The sequence below is a fragment of the Streptopelia decaocto genome (genome assembly GCF_964273445.1).
Source record: "Streptopelia decaocto genome assembly, chromosome: 7".
Taxonomy (NCBI): Eukaryota; Metazoa; Chordata; class Aves; order Columbiformes; family Columbidae; genus Streptopelia; species Streptopelia decaocto.
In genome coordinates, this window is record NC_138661.1 from 43174204 (window position 1) to 43187745 (window position 13542).

General features: G+C 42.0%; 1 protein-coding gene across 2 annotated transcripts in view; it reads left to right on the forward strand.

Annotated features, from left to right (window-relative positions):
• Positions 1 to 12842: 12842 nt before the first annotated feature.
• Positions 12843 to 13542, forward strand: part of FUT8 (fucosyltransferase 8) — a 131286-nt gene continuing 130586 nt past the window's right edge. For both annotated transcript variants that reach the window (XM_082059525.1, XM_082059526.1), the window contains exon 1: positions 12843 to 13132. The gene's annotated coding sequence lies outside the window, so the exon portion shown is untranslated. The remainder of the gene's footprint in view (positions 13133 to 13542) is intronic.

Below are 13542 nucleotides of genomic sequence, written 5' to 3' on the forward strand. Positions count from 1 at the left end.
GCCAGTGAGAGCTTCAGGGAATATTAGCATTGCAGCCAACATTACAATAACTCAAGCACCAGCTAATGAACAACACATGGGGCATGTAGCTGGGCTTACTTTGCTTTGTAGAGCTGGTCACACTCTTATTGTGAAGAAAGGTTGGATCAGATGATCCTTAAGGCTCCTTCCAACCTGGTATTCTGTGATTCAATACTCAACACTATGGTTATTGCATTTCCGTATGTAAATATTAACTCTGATCTACATGTGTGCACTTTTTCAGCAGTTTGATGAGTCACCTGAGGCAATCATGCAATAAAGAGCTTGTTTACAAATTCTGAGCAAGATAGTATTTAACAGGAAGCAAGTCACACAGTTGACTTTTACATTCAAACACGCCACATGACAAACTATATTTCACATTTCAGATATTAAACAACTCTGTCATTCCTGGTTGTCTCTTGAGTCAAATTTTATGCCTTTATGAGTGAATTTTATTTTCTTTCTGGCCTAGTAAGCTTTGGGCAGAAGGTGGCAGCCTGAAGAATCAGCCGGCATACTGTAGTTTCCTCTCCTTCAGAGATCCAGAGGTCCAGTTTCAACCAGCTGATTTTGTTAAAGCAATGAAATTAAAGGTTGACCAGGGATATAGGCTCTCATACTTCACTAATTAAGTGCCTTTAATTACTGAAAATTGAATGGAGACGCTTGCTGTCAGAGGCAAGTTACTTGGTAACTGCTAGCTGTGGAACCTTCTTAGGCTTTTCTATAAAGTATCAAGTGTACAATTCCTGTGCTCCTTAGAAATATGAAATATATTTCTGTGTTGCAGAAGCAGAACAAGTATGTTTCTTTACAATAGCTCTATGAGTCTCAGCTTACAGGGAACCGTGGGGCCTCCAGCACTGTTTTCAGCAGACGTAAGTAAAGCTGAGAGGCTGCGGCAAGTCACGGTACAGGCAGAGCACTGTACACTGGATGATGTGCTTCCAGAACAGTTGCACTTCTTATCTGCTGTTTCATAGTGCCAGCTTTGGACACTGGTGCCCACGCTGCTATCTGCTAGCTACTCAGACTGATGCATCAAATAACATTATTTTCTACCAGTTTCCCTCAATTCTGCATGGGCAGAGGGTGCAAAGCTTTTATAGACTATTTGCCACTCACACCCTTCAGTGTGGATTCTGGGCCGTATCTTCCTGTTGATGTCAAGGAATAGGACCAATTACTTAGGAAATTACTGCCAACAGCGTACCATTAGCTGGAAGTAAGCTGGGTAGCCTCCTGCAACAAACCGCCCTGACCTTTTAATTTATGAGGCGTTATTTTAGATCGCTTATGGTGTGCCAGGTGAAAAGAGCTATGTGGAGCTCAGCGCCATTCACACTTGATGAACACTTGGATTATACTTATGCTGTTCTGCATCCACATTTCTGCCATTTTCCTTAAGAAAGCTGGTAGCCAGGGAGTTTTTCCTTGGTGTGTATGCAGCAGCATTTTAGTAAGTGTAGCCTCGTACTGTCTTTCAACTTCCAAAGTGACTCAGGAGTACCTGAGGTCTATTACACAATGCCATCAGTGTAATAGCTAATATTTTCAACTGTTTGCCCTGCAGGATCCCAGAGCATTTTCCAAAATAATATACAAGTGTCATTTACTGTGCATGGTAAGAGACTTATTAAATAAGTAACATCTGAACCTTACAGCTGAGTAAATATTCCACCCATTCAATAAAACCTAAAGTCACAGCCTACACAGGCTGGGTCTCAGTAAGAGTTGACGAAAGTTGGCATTACCAGAGAATATAAAATCTAATGAAATGAAATTTGATAGGTCTATTAACAGCCAGAAAGAGCCCCAGGAATAGGGTGTGTGATGAAATCTTATGATAAAAAAGCAGCTCACCTGTATTCACTGAAGGTTTGAACTTTAGAATAAAAAACTTCAGTTGAATTACTGTTCCCCCTAAGATACCAATAAAATAAAACATTTGTCATACCTAGGGAGAAATAAAACTTTGCAACCATTTCTGACAAAAATCATGTCCAATATTATTTGAAAAGAAAATATAACATCAGTACTTGTTATATCTCATTGCTGTCCTCTGAGAGCCACCATCTAACGACCTTAGCTTTTTTGCAAATGTTGGCTTGCTCCCTTTGCAATGGTTGTTATCTCACAATTCTGCAGATCAGAATGGGAAAAGGCAATGATGAACAGATTAATAAAGCTGATCAAAATTCACACAACTAATCAACAGCAGAGCTGATAGGAGAAACATCTTCATTCCAGTTCATCTACTGCAGCTGTATTCATCTACATTTGTAAGGTATATCTAACACCAAGTTTATCCTGCCAGGTTAACACATACCAAAAGTGTCAGGTTTCGTGCAGCTGCCCTGCCAGAGGTGTGGGTTATCCAGCATGGTTACACACTTGTTCTTCAGAGTAATGAAGCTGAATTTTACCATTTACTTTGTAAAAAATTTCAGCAGTAGCCAATCAGTGAATTGAAAATCTGGACAGAATAAGTTGGAGAAGAGTGGATTGAAAAAAAGTATCAGGACAGGAAATGCAAATCAGTATTACAGTGCTGGCGGAGCTGATAGGCACTCCGGCCGAAGGCAGCAGCTGGTCTCTCTGAAAGGCAGATTGCATGATTATCCCACAAAACTAGCAAAAGCCACTTCATATATTTATCTTTCTTGTAAGAAGGAGACTACTGACACTTATAGTAACAAAATGGCATGAAGGTTTCTCTCCACTAGCCACCAATATTAATTTCTGGCAATAGTAGCTATTTGGTTCATGTCAGTGGACATTTTTAAACATTTAAAGATATTGCAGTAGAGATTTGAAATGTCCTTTTACATATGCATGTTCTGATTAAGAGTATCTAGAACTGCATGAAAGTTGTCTGCTTGTGACAACAGCCCTACTGTTTCAAGAGGTGAAATGGTCAAAGGTTTTGTATGTACTTTTATGGCTATACTGATGTTGATATGGCTGGCTGCTATAGAGAACTCAGAAAAAGCAATTGGCAGATGAGACATGACCTGAATTATTTGTTGAGGTGGGGACAGAAGCTGCTTTGCTTCTCCTGGCAGTGCAGAATAGAATGTCAGTCCAATAGGCACCTGCATTTCTTTCTAAGAGGTGCTGTTCATCAGCTTCTAGGAAACACTCCTTAGTTGTTTATGCCTCCAAATCTTTCTCAGGTTTTGACTGTGTGTTATCGATATGTTTGTGGTATGTAGAAATACATGTATAAGTACTTCATAACAATACAATTAATTATTTAACTCTGTAATTGCATTATTATACCTCTTTTAAATTTTGTGTTACTCAGGTGTGAGAGAGATTAAAAAAATAAAGCTTATAATAATTATTACAGGTTTGAAGCCATCCTGGATAATGACTATCCTTTATGGAGTGGCTATAGAAGAACCCTGGAATGATTAAAACCTGCTTTATAAATCCTGCTGCTCCAAGATCTGTGTTATCATTAACATGCTTTTGGCTTCTCAGTGGTTAAGCTGTATCTACGTGTCAGTTTTCACCAGTTCCCTCCCATGGCATCCCTATTTCTGTTATCACATATGAACATGATTGTAGGATTAACAGGAAATAGAAACATCAAATGGAAATAACAATTTGTTTTAAAATATGTTTGTTAAAGATTATGTAAACTTTTCATCCTTGATGTCTCCAGTGACAAAGTAGCTAAGCTGCCTTCAACCCTTCCCAGGAGGCACCTCTTAGAGCTCAAAGAGCAAGTCTCATTTGAACATGATACAAATATGTGCCATGTAGACTGTGTAAGATTGTTTTGCTGCACTAACCATGATAGTGGGTGGGATAAAATATTTTGCCACCTACCAGATGTTTTGTGGCCATCCTGCAAGGGTAAATACAGTTGGGTGGAATTGGTAATTAAGTTTGATTTATTTTTGCTAATGTCAGACTAGATATATCTGTGTTTCTGGGTCAGTCTATCTATAATATCAGCTGCAGAATGCATGGGAAGAGAAGAGCACAAAAAGAGGTTCACCCATTTTGAATCCTTATGTGATAGGAGTCTTCACTTAAGTACTGTAGGCTTTTGGGGGTAACTCAAATTATGAAAGCACATCTCCCTAGATTCAATGTGCAAACGAAAATGTTGTACTACCATTTTAGAAAAGGTGAATTTTAATCTCATATGTGCAACAGCTTCACATCCGAATTTTGCTTCAGAATTGAAAAAAGTTTGCATACAGCAGATAGCCTATTATTAGTACAAATAAAAACAGTCAAACACAGACTTGCTTAGAAAGTAAAAGTGGGTCTTCTAGCCCTCTTTCAGCTATGGCCAAATCAGTAATTGCCTTTGGTAGTTATAACGTCTGAAAGTGAACAGTGCTTTTTGTGTTGCTAAAAGGCATTGCACCAAGTCAGCTTAATCTGGAAGAACTGGTAGAAGAGAAAGTTGCTTTAAACATTGGTTAAATACTTCATCTAAGAACTATTAGACTTTTCAAACCCAGTAACTGTTCATTACCAATGTTGAAAAAAAAAAATCGGGCTGATTGTTAGAAATGCTATGAAGTCATCACTTGCATATTAATTCAAGAAAGATGAAAGCTTATTGCTGAAAGTCAGTTTCAATCCTTCATATTAAGTAACATAACATTTTTCAAAATTACTAGAGAAGTCTGAGTAACTTGGTTTTTCTAACTACATTGAATCTTATATTCCTTCTTGAAGGTTAGAAGTAATTGATTATCCAAAGAATCCAGAGTAAATTAATGAGATAGCCAGTGCTGAAACCTGGCAACAGTTCAGTGACAATAGCTTTGTTTCTCCCCACTGGCTGGCAGTTTCCTGGTTACAGTGGGACACCAACAGAGCTCCCACCAAGTAGGAATGCTGGATGTTAGAAGTAAAACCTTGAACAACCTTGGTGTTTGGCGGAAAACCAACACAGACAGGCATACTGGAGTAGCGTGCTCACAACAGCCCTTCGTTCCCAGCAAAAAGCCTGGTATGTTTTGAACCAGCTGGAGTTTTTTTCCAGGGATAATGGAGTTTTGTAGGGAAGAGAGTCCTGAAAACATCTATCACTATAGCACAGCCCATTTCCAGAGTTGCAAGTACAGAGTTGAAGGGCTTGTTTTATTTCCTGCTGGTGGAAGTGAAGGCTGTATTTATTTTCTGGGAGATACTTTATGACTGTGGGGAGGTTATTGTATTTTTATGAGATACAAAGTCATGCTTTAAACTTGTTTGTTAGCCACAGTCTTTGCTTTGTGCCACGGTTCCTAGAAACAGGAATGAAATTCAGCCGAAGGCCCTGCATATAACTTTTAAATTTCTAGGTAGGATACAGTGTCTGGTTTATTTGGCACTCGCTAGTAGGCAGATCCTTTTTCTTAATGTACTTGCTAATGGAGGGAAAAACTGGTCATTCAAGTTACACGTGGGACATGTGATTTGAGAATGGGCTGATAAGTAAATGGTACTGATCAACTGATTTTGCTTGCTTATTAGCTGTTTTTCCATTTGTGCCAAATACTGGTAGATGCAAAAACAATGAAATGCCCTCGGGAAATTTCAAATTGTAGCTATTGATGTAATAATAAGTTCACTGAAATTAGTAAAAAGCAAAATAAAATAATTAAGCTTAATGAAAACTTAATTGAATAAAATGTGTTTGTCTTGTCTGGTTTTGGTTTACGGAAGTATTTATGTCCAGAACTCAGCAGTTTCATGTGACATGCTGGGCCGGTGCTACAGGTTGTCTTTCTCTGGCAGATCTTTTATTAGCTGATCATCCTTTGAAAGTGTGTGCATAAACCATTTGCAAAGACAATGCTAAGAAAGAGGACAGCTGGGTTCATTACTTGAAAAGGTGATAGCATTTTCCCTATAATCACAGATAAACTGTTCCATGTTTCTATTTCAGGCTGTAGACCAGACCAGGCTGTTCTTGAATGTAAGTTTACCTTCACAGGAAATCCATTGTTTGGAAAGCTAATGGAGCCACCACACCCTGTGCGCACACAGATGGGGCTCTCAGATAAGTTCTTGTTCTTCAACAGACATGAATACCTTCAAATTATCTGATAACGCTATTGTTAAAGTGCCAATACTGAAAATCCTACAAGCAGTGATACCTTTATTTACATTAATTTATTGGGGTAGGGAACTTGATCTGAGCAAGGAAGAAAACTAGCAAGTAGGAACTGTGGTGTCCAGACCAATGCAAAGACAAATCATCAATCTGGAATAAATCACTGTAAATTTGCAATAATCCCAAATTCAAGGTCCGTGTTCTTTTCAAAGGAAAAGAGTGACCTGGTATACAAAAATACTGACAATCCAGAAGCTTTATTTATTTGCCCGTGGGTGTATACAAGCAAAAATCTACTCAGAAGAAACATTGTGGCATAGTTAAGTGCTCAATAATAATCACCACTTTCCCCTTCCCTCTAGTGGTAGAAATAGAAGCTGAGTAAAGCTGGGAAATTTTAATGCAAAAATGTACTGATGATGAACAAGCATGTCTCCTTCATAGAGGGAAATAGTGTCTAGAAGAGAGAATTAATACAGCTTTAACGTACTCTGCAAAAAATGTAGACACCAGAACTCTTTTGAGTATCACGCATTCAGTTATTGTAAAATAAATCCGAGCGAGGAAACCCTCAAATACTGTAGCAATTAACATCTCAGTAATACCACATTAACATATTTAGATGTTTGTAATCACTACTCAGCTCTAGAAATGCTGCCTCTCCTAGTCTTTTACAGCAGAAAAATGATGAGTTTGCCTGTCTGTGTGGATGTATTAGCTTTTCCAGGAGTAAGAAATGTATGGAGACAATCTGAAACATGAGAGAGAAGACTTCCTTCTTGTAGTCTCCATATACACCTAGACCAGAAATTTCATTTCAGATTAAGTCCTACTGAAATAGTAGATCATATGCAATAGATTTAGCAACTTTGGGAGATTTATTTGGAAAATATAGTTGCAAAACTCAATTTGTTTATATGACAGTTCTGAGTGTGTGAAAAATCTGATTTTTAAAGTTATAGTCTCCCTTTGTTTCTTCTACAAAAAGCCTGGTTAAATACAAGTAGATTTTCAGATGAAAACCTAAAGGCACGTTCCTACCACCAGCGTAATCCTGACAAAAATGAAACTCTTACTCCAAAACTTAAGGCACTCAAAGAAAAGGGACAAACCTTTGAAAATGCTTGTCCAAATGGCCAACAGTTTATGAAGTCAAGTATTTCTGTTATAAGCACCTGAAATGGGATGTCGAAGTGGGAAGTGCTGGGCCAACTTCAGGTGGCAGAGCCCACACTGCGGTCAGCCCAGCTTGTAATGCAAGTTGCATTGTAGGATTTTAATCTTGAAGCAGATCTACTGTTTTGGATGATCCAAAACACACTTTTTGGATAATCTGTATTTTACTCACTCACATGAAGGGACAAATGATTGTGTTTGCATAGCTGTACTACTTCTGGTTCAATTTTAAAAAATAGACATTGCCCCTTTTGTCTTTGCATTTACAATACTGTCTTTCAAATATTATGAATGTTTCATCTCTGTTCTGCTGAGGTGCACAGGCTGCTGCTGTGATAGTGAAGCTGTCCCTGCTTCACTCACCCAGAAGTCATACCAATGTGCAGCAATATTTTCCACATAATCACAAGCATCTCTGACGTTTATTGAACATCCACAATGTGATTTTTTGATTACATGACCTGCCCAGCTCATTTTAATAGTGTTTGCACTTTGCTCCTTTTGACCTTTATGTTTTCGTGTGCTGTAAAACCAGTGTGTGAAGAGAAACAAAATGGTATGCCACATCAATCCCTGTCAGAACTCAAAGTGAAGTGTTGTAAAAGTGGAAGCGTCAAGAAAGAATAAGTTTACTCTGATTTATATAAACACTTTATTCAAATGCTTTGGATACAGATAAACAGTCCTTATGCAATATTTGTTATGGTTTCACCTGCTTCAAGCTGGAAACTGAAAGTGTTTTGATTAATGGGACAGAAAAGTTTGTTGAGTTACTCTACAGCTGCAAGTACTTATGCTGAAGCGCTATCTTACATCTTGTAACAGCAATTCGTCTCAGTAATTCAAATTTTTTTTCTTGTTTTGTTTCGGTTCTTTTTTTTCCATGGAGGAGGAACCATTACTTCTACTGCACTTACAATGACTGGCTGTACCTGCTGGTACTTCCTGGAAAATGAAAAGTCCAGATTTTGGTGTTATTCTTTATGGACATCAATGTAAGTCTCAGTTAAAATATTTTTTAAACTTTTTATAACATGAATAACTTATGTTATTTTCAATTATTTGAAATTCTGTTTTACCTGACACTGAGACTTAACAAGTGCAACATCGCATTTCAAAACACTGGAAGAAATAGGAAAAATTCTGAGGGCTAGAAAAGAAACATCTGATGGACCCTTAAAAACATTCTTTAGAATGTAAGAAATTTGGTTTTATATTACATATTTGATAATATTCTTAGGCATTTTTTAAAAAGTTATATTCAACTGTGGCAGTTTCTGTAATTTCCCTGTTGATTGTGGCTTGATTTTCTTTTAACCTTAGCAACATGTTTTCTTCAATTCTCACATTGCATTTCTGCAGATAAAAGCATACAGCTTTCCTGACTGGTACAGTGTCTGGGTACTCATAACAGGCTGACTTCTAAATGCAGGATAAATGAACTGATTTGGATGTCTATGTATTTCCCAGCTCATCCTCCTCCCCAATATGTACAGTCTTTTAGAGGGACAAAGGCGTAACACCCTCCCACCCCAGTTCCATTTTTCAAAATGTAATTTCCACATTTGTTTCTTAAATATACTGGATCTAGGGTTGTTCCTACTTTATATGATAAAATAAAGCTGGCATAAATTATGCAAAAACTTTATTATTCTTTGTAGCCAACACAGAAAAAAATGCTTGTTACACTGGGTACTTAAGTTCTCCTGTTTTATAATGGTCTGCAATAGGTAATATAGAATAGCTGGCAGGAAGTAAACTAGCTTGCAACCCCAAGCTGCATATGGAGCAATTCAGATGAGTGTGGGGTTTAATTCTGCTGTCACCTGTAGAACTGTACATCTCTATAAGCAAAGTATTTGCAAAGTACAGATACAGTGCAATAAAAAAAATTGTTCAGAAAACCTAAAGTAAACAAACTCCAAACCCGACATTTAATAAAAATCGCCAAACCAGTTCCAGAAATATTTTTAAATGCTTCCAGCTCTGGTCATTCTTTCTTTCAAACTTATTTCTATGACTATGACAGCTAAAAACTGAGTTTGCTTTTGATGTTTTTGAGGCAATCATAAAACTCGAAGGGACAAGGACTTAAGAAGTAGGGTATTTTTATAGGGGTTGATGGTATCCATTAACATTGCTTTATGACACTGGAGTTTGGAGCTGGTGGAGAGCAGGAGACACCTAACATTGTACAGAGAAATAAACAGTTCACAAAAATAGAATTTTGCAACCTTTGAGGGTTAAATGTGGACTCCAGCATGTCTTCATGTGTTTCAGGGGCAAAGCTAAAACATCTTTACATTTCTTTTTAACTCAAGTTGCTACTCAGAGTAACTTCTGAGGCAGGTGGCAGGATGTCTCATCAAAGTGAAACTACAGTTGCCCTGCTGAGATTCCACCTGCTATGTAAAAGTGCTAACACCTTCTTGCCAAATTGAAAGAATTACCTGACTCTAGCAGATTTTGAGTCTGTATCAGTTAAAGGCAATTTATTAGGGTTGTGAGATTAAGCACTAGAAAATGTACACTGGACAACTACAACTATTAATTGAAGTCTCTACCTTAAGACTGAAGAACTGTCTGACATAATTTGTTTTCTACTCATAGGAGTGAAAAAGGGCCCCATGTTTTAGTGTATATTTCCCTTCTGAAGAGTTTCAGGGCAGCCACAAACCAAGACTCTGACCCTGGGTCACCTATTGAAGGAGTTGTTGCTGGAGTCACACATAAGGTTCTACACTTAATGAGTTTTTTGTGGTAAAAAAAATAGCTATTGGCCTCTTTGTCTTGTTTGGGAAATGTACTTCTAAATGTACGTACCTGCTGCATTTAGCATTTGTAAAAAGTTAGCACTCTGTAAAAGCACTTCTCTCAGTAGCTTTTCATATCTCTCACTGGTCATTTAAGTTTCTTTCTCCCATTATGCCATGGCTTAGCACTACTCAGGTCACCAGTTCCTCAAAATAAAAATGAGGCTGATAGCAGCAGATAGTTTGAACTTGAATACAAATAAAAATAACTCATAACTACACAAGTCATGTGTAGATTGTTCACATCTCATCCACTGTTAGCTCCAGTGGATATTGGATCAGTCCTAGTACTATATAGTTTTCTTTGGGTTAAGATAATATGCCTATAGCACAGAATGTCATGGGCTTGAAAGTAAATAAACAAGCAGTAGTATCACTTGAAATGCACTTAATTTCACACTATAGTAAGTGCAACTGAAATAATATTCATGACATAGCCCATTTATTGTAGGCCTGATTTTCATCCAGTTTGTGGACAGTGTATCTCAGAACTGTTTGCATTGAAAATACCATACTATTTCGTGGGTTAATAAACAGATCTATGTCCATAAAACAGTATTTTCCCAGAGGCAGCTCTTCAGTTTTCAGATGTTGCCCTGGACAATTTTATTTTCTTTCAGAATCTTTCTTTAGGTGAGAACTTCCGATCAAAATAACATGCTGTTAAATGTGTCATATGGAAAAATGTGCCTTAGTTTCTGGATCATCTTGACGCATCATAGAATGGTTTGGGTTGGAAGGGACCTTCAAAGCTCATCTAGTCCAATCCCCCTGCAATGAGCAGGGCCAGCTTCAACTAGATCATGTTGCTCAGAGCCCTGTCCAGCCTGGCCTTGAATGTTTCCAGGAATGGGGGCTTTCTTTCCTAACCTGCACTGCATGCTCTTTTGGTCTTTTTTCTTATCTCAGACTTTTCAAATGTTTTTCATTTGCAGCACTGTTTTTTGGTTTTGTTTTTCTTTTCCATTAAGAAATCGCAGGGTAGCAAGCTTAGGGTTATTAACGGCAGTTCAGTTTTTCTTACTTTCCTCTTATGCATGCCTCAGCAATAAATCACTAGTGGATTCATATAACAAATGGAAAAAGTCTCTAAGCTCTTTTGAAACAACCTGTATAAACACTGTACCTAACGTAATGTTTTCTGGAATCCAAATCCTTGACCAAGTTTGTTAGTAATTATAACAACTATCACAGGAAGAGAGGCTCGCAGCAGCAACTCGGTACTTGACAGCCACTGGTGATCTCCTTAAGATTTCAACTTCTAAACTAATCTCTAGTCTTACCAGTTAGAAATTAAAACCTTAGGGAAAACAGATATATTCATTATTTTTGCATTTTCAGATCTCTCTGGAAGGTTGCTATGAGCACAGAATATTATAAATCTCCTCTCTGTCCTCCAGACAACGTTTGCAGTAGCTGTGCCCCAAGCTCTGTGTTAGCAGGCAGCTAACACATTACAGTCAGAAAGAGAAAAAAGAAGAGACACTTCCATAGACCTTATAAGCACATTTATGAATGTTTACTAGTTCTGGGAAACAAAAAGAAGAGGGCTCGTGGAACAAACTGGAGAAGACAAGTGTGAACAAATACAGAACAGAGGCCAATATGCAGGACAGCTCTTCTGAGACTGGGAATGGGTCTAAGAAAAATGTTAGAAAACATCCTTCTCTACCAGCACTGATTTTCACACAAATCCTGGGATACTGAAACATAATTCTAGTGCGATTCCCACTCCACAAGTTACCCTCCCATCTCTGCTATTTAATCTCCCAAGAACACTGAAACATTCCAAGTGCACGGTGCGATATAAACTTCGAAAATGTGTACAGGTTTCCCATACAAATGCTTAGGAAATAATAGTTACATTAACTGCCCTGAAATTGCACATCTACCTGAGTTCACCTGTGTTTATGTGCATTTTCAGGAAGCATTTTGATGAGCCACAGAGGCCATATGTGCTAAAGCAGCCGTCAGACAAGTGAGGGGTGCTTACACGGAGCAGGCCTCTCCCATGTCCCACGCTCACCCAGCAGACACCGAGCACGTAACTCATCATTAAATCTTGTGTGATTTCTGTCCATTGCAGGCATCGCTGAATTAAAAAATCAAACTATCCTGAGCTCCGTCGCTGGGCAGACAGAGCAGCGTTGCGGCGGGGAGCTGCCTGGTGCACACAGCAGCGCGGGCAGGGGCTGCGGGCAGCGCCTGCGGCCGCCGGCGAGCACCGACCGGCCCTGCCCGCCAGCGCGGACCGGCTGCCCGGGAGCTAAAGCCGACACTGGCAGAGCGATGTCTCCCCAGCGGGCCTATGCCCTGCAACCCCTCCCAGTGCCTCATCTCCTCGGAACTCCCTGGCAGGAAGGATCGCCGCCGCGGCGCTTCAGCCGGGCGCTGCTCCGCGCACTCGCCCGTCGCCGGGGCGAACCCCCCCACCCCGGCCTTTGCCGCCGCCCTGCAGGGAAAGCGCAGCGGGCTCCCTCCCGCCGCGCCCGCAGCCTCTGCCGTGCGGAGCAGGGGGGGATGCCGGCCCCGTCTCGCAGGCCCAGGGCAGCCGCTCCGGCCCGGCCGCTGGGACAAGGGGACGCAGCAGAGAGCGGAGCAGGGGGGGAAACGACCCCGGCGCGCATGCGCGCCGCGCGCTCCAGCGCTGCATGACGAGAGCGCTCCAGCATCACCAGCAGCCCGGCTGGCGCTCCCATAGGCTGCCTGCTCCCGGCAGGCGCGCGCCCGCGGCGGAGCTCTTCCTAGTGCGCTCGCGGGGACGCGCGCGCCGTCGCTGGCACCGCCGGTTGCTCTCGGCGCGCGCTGCCCGGCGTACGCCGCTGCTCGCTGTCAGCTGCTCGCGCGGCGCTCCCCGCCCTTGGCGCGCGCGCGCTGCCCGTGCCTCTCGCTCCGTCTTCTCAGTCCGCCCGCGGCTCCGTTACGCGGCGGCGGGTTCCTGCTCCTGTCTCCTCACCGCCCTCCCCCGCTCTGCTCGCCCCGGCATCTGCCCGCGCCCAGCACCCTCGGCGACGGCAGCGCGGGCCCCGCCACCGGCGCCGGCACTCGGGTAAGGGGATGCGGGGGCTGAGGGGGAGCCGCGGCGGCGGGGAAGCGGGTACCAAGCCGAGACCGGGCTCCTCAGCCAGCGCTCCCCATCCCTTCTCCGGGCCTGGCACCGCCGCTGTTGCGACTCCGGCGCTGCTCAGCAACCGCCGCCGCCGGGGAGGGGTGTGTGTGTGTATGGCGGGGAGGGGGCCGGTCCCCTGCCGTGTGCGGGGTCCCCGTGGGCTCCCTCACCTGAGGGGCGCTGGCGGGGCCTGAGCCGCCGGAGAGCGCGGCGGGGGCGCTGCGCCCAGTGGGGGAAGGGGAGGCCGGGGCTTGGCGGGCGGCTGGGGCATCACCGTCGGCAGCGGGGCCGAGCCGGGCCCAAAGAGGGGGGTGCGTGGGAGCCCGGGCGGCGGCGGCGTTGCCCCGGGG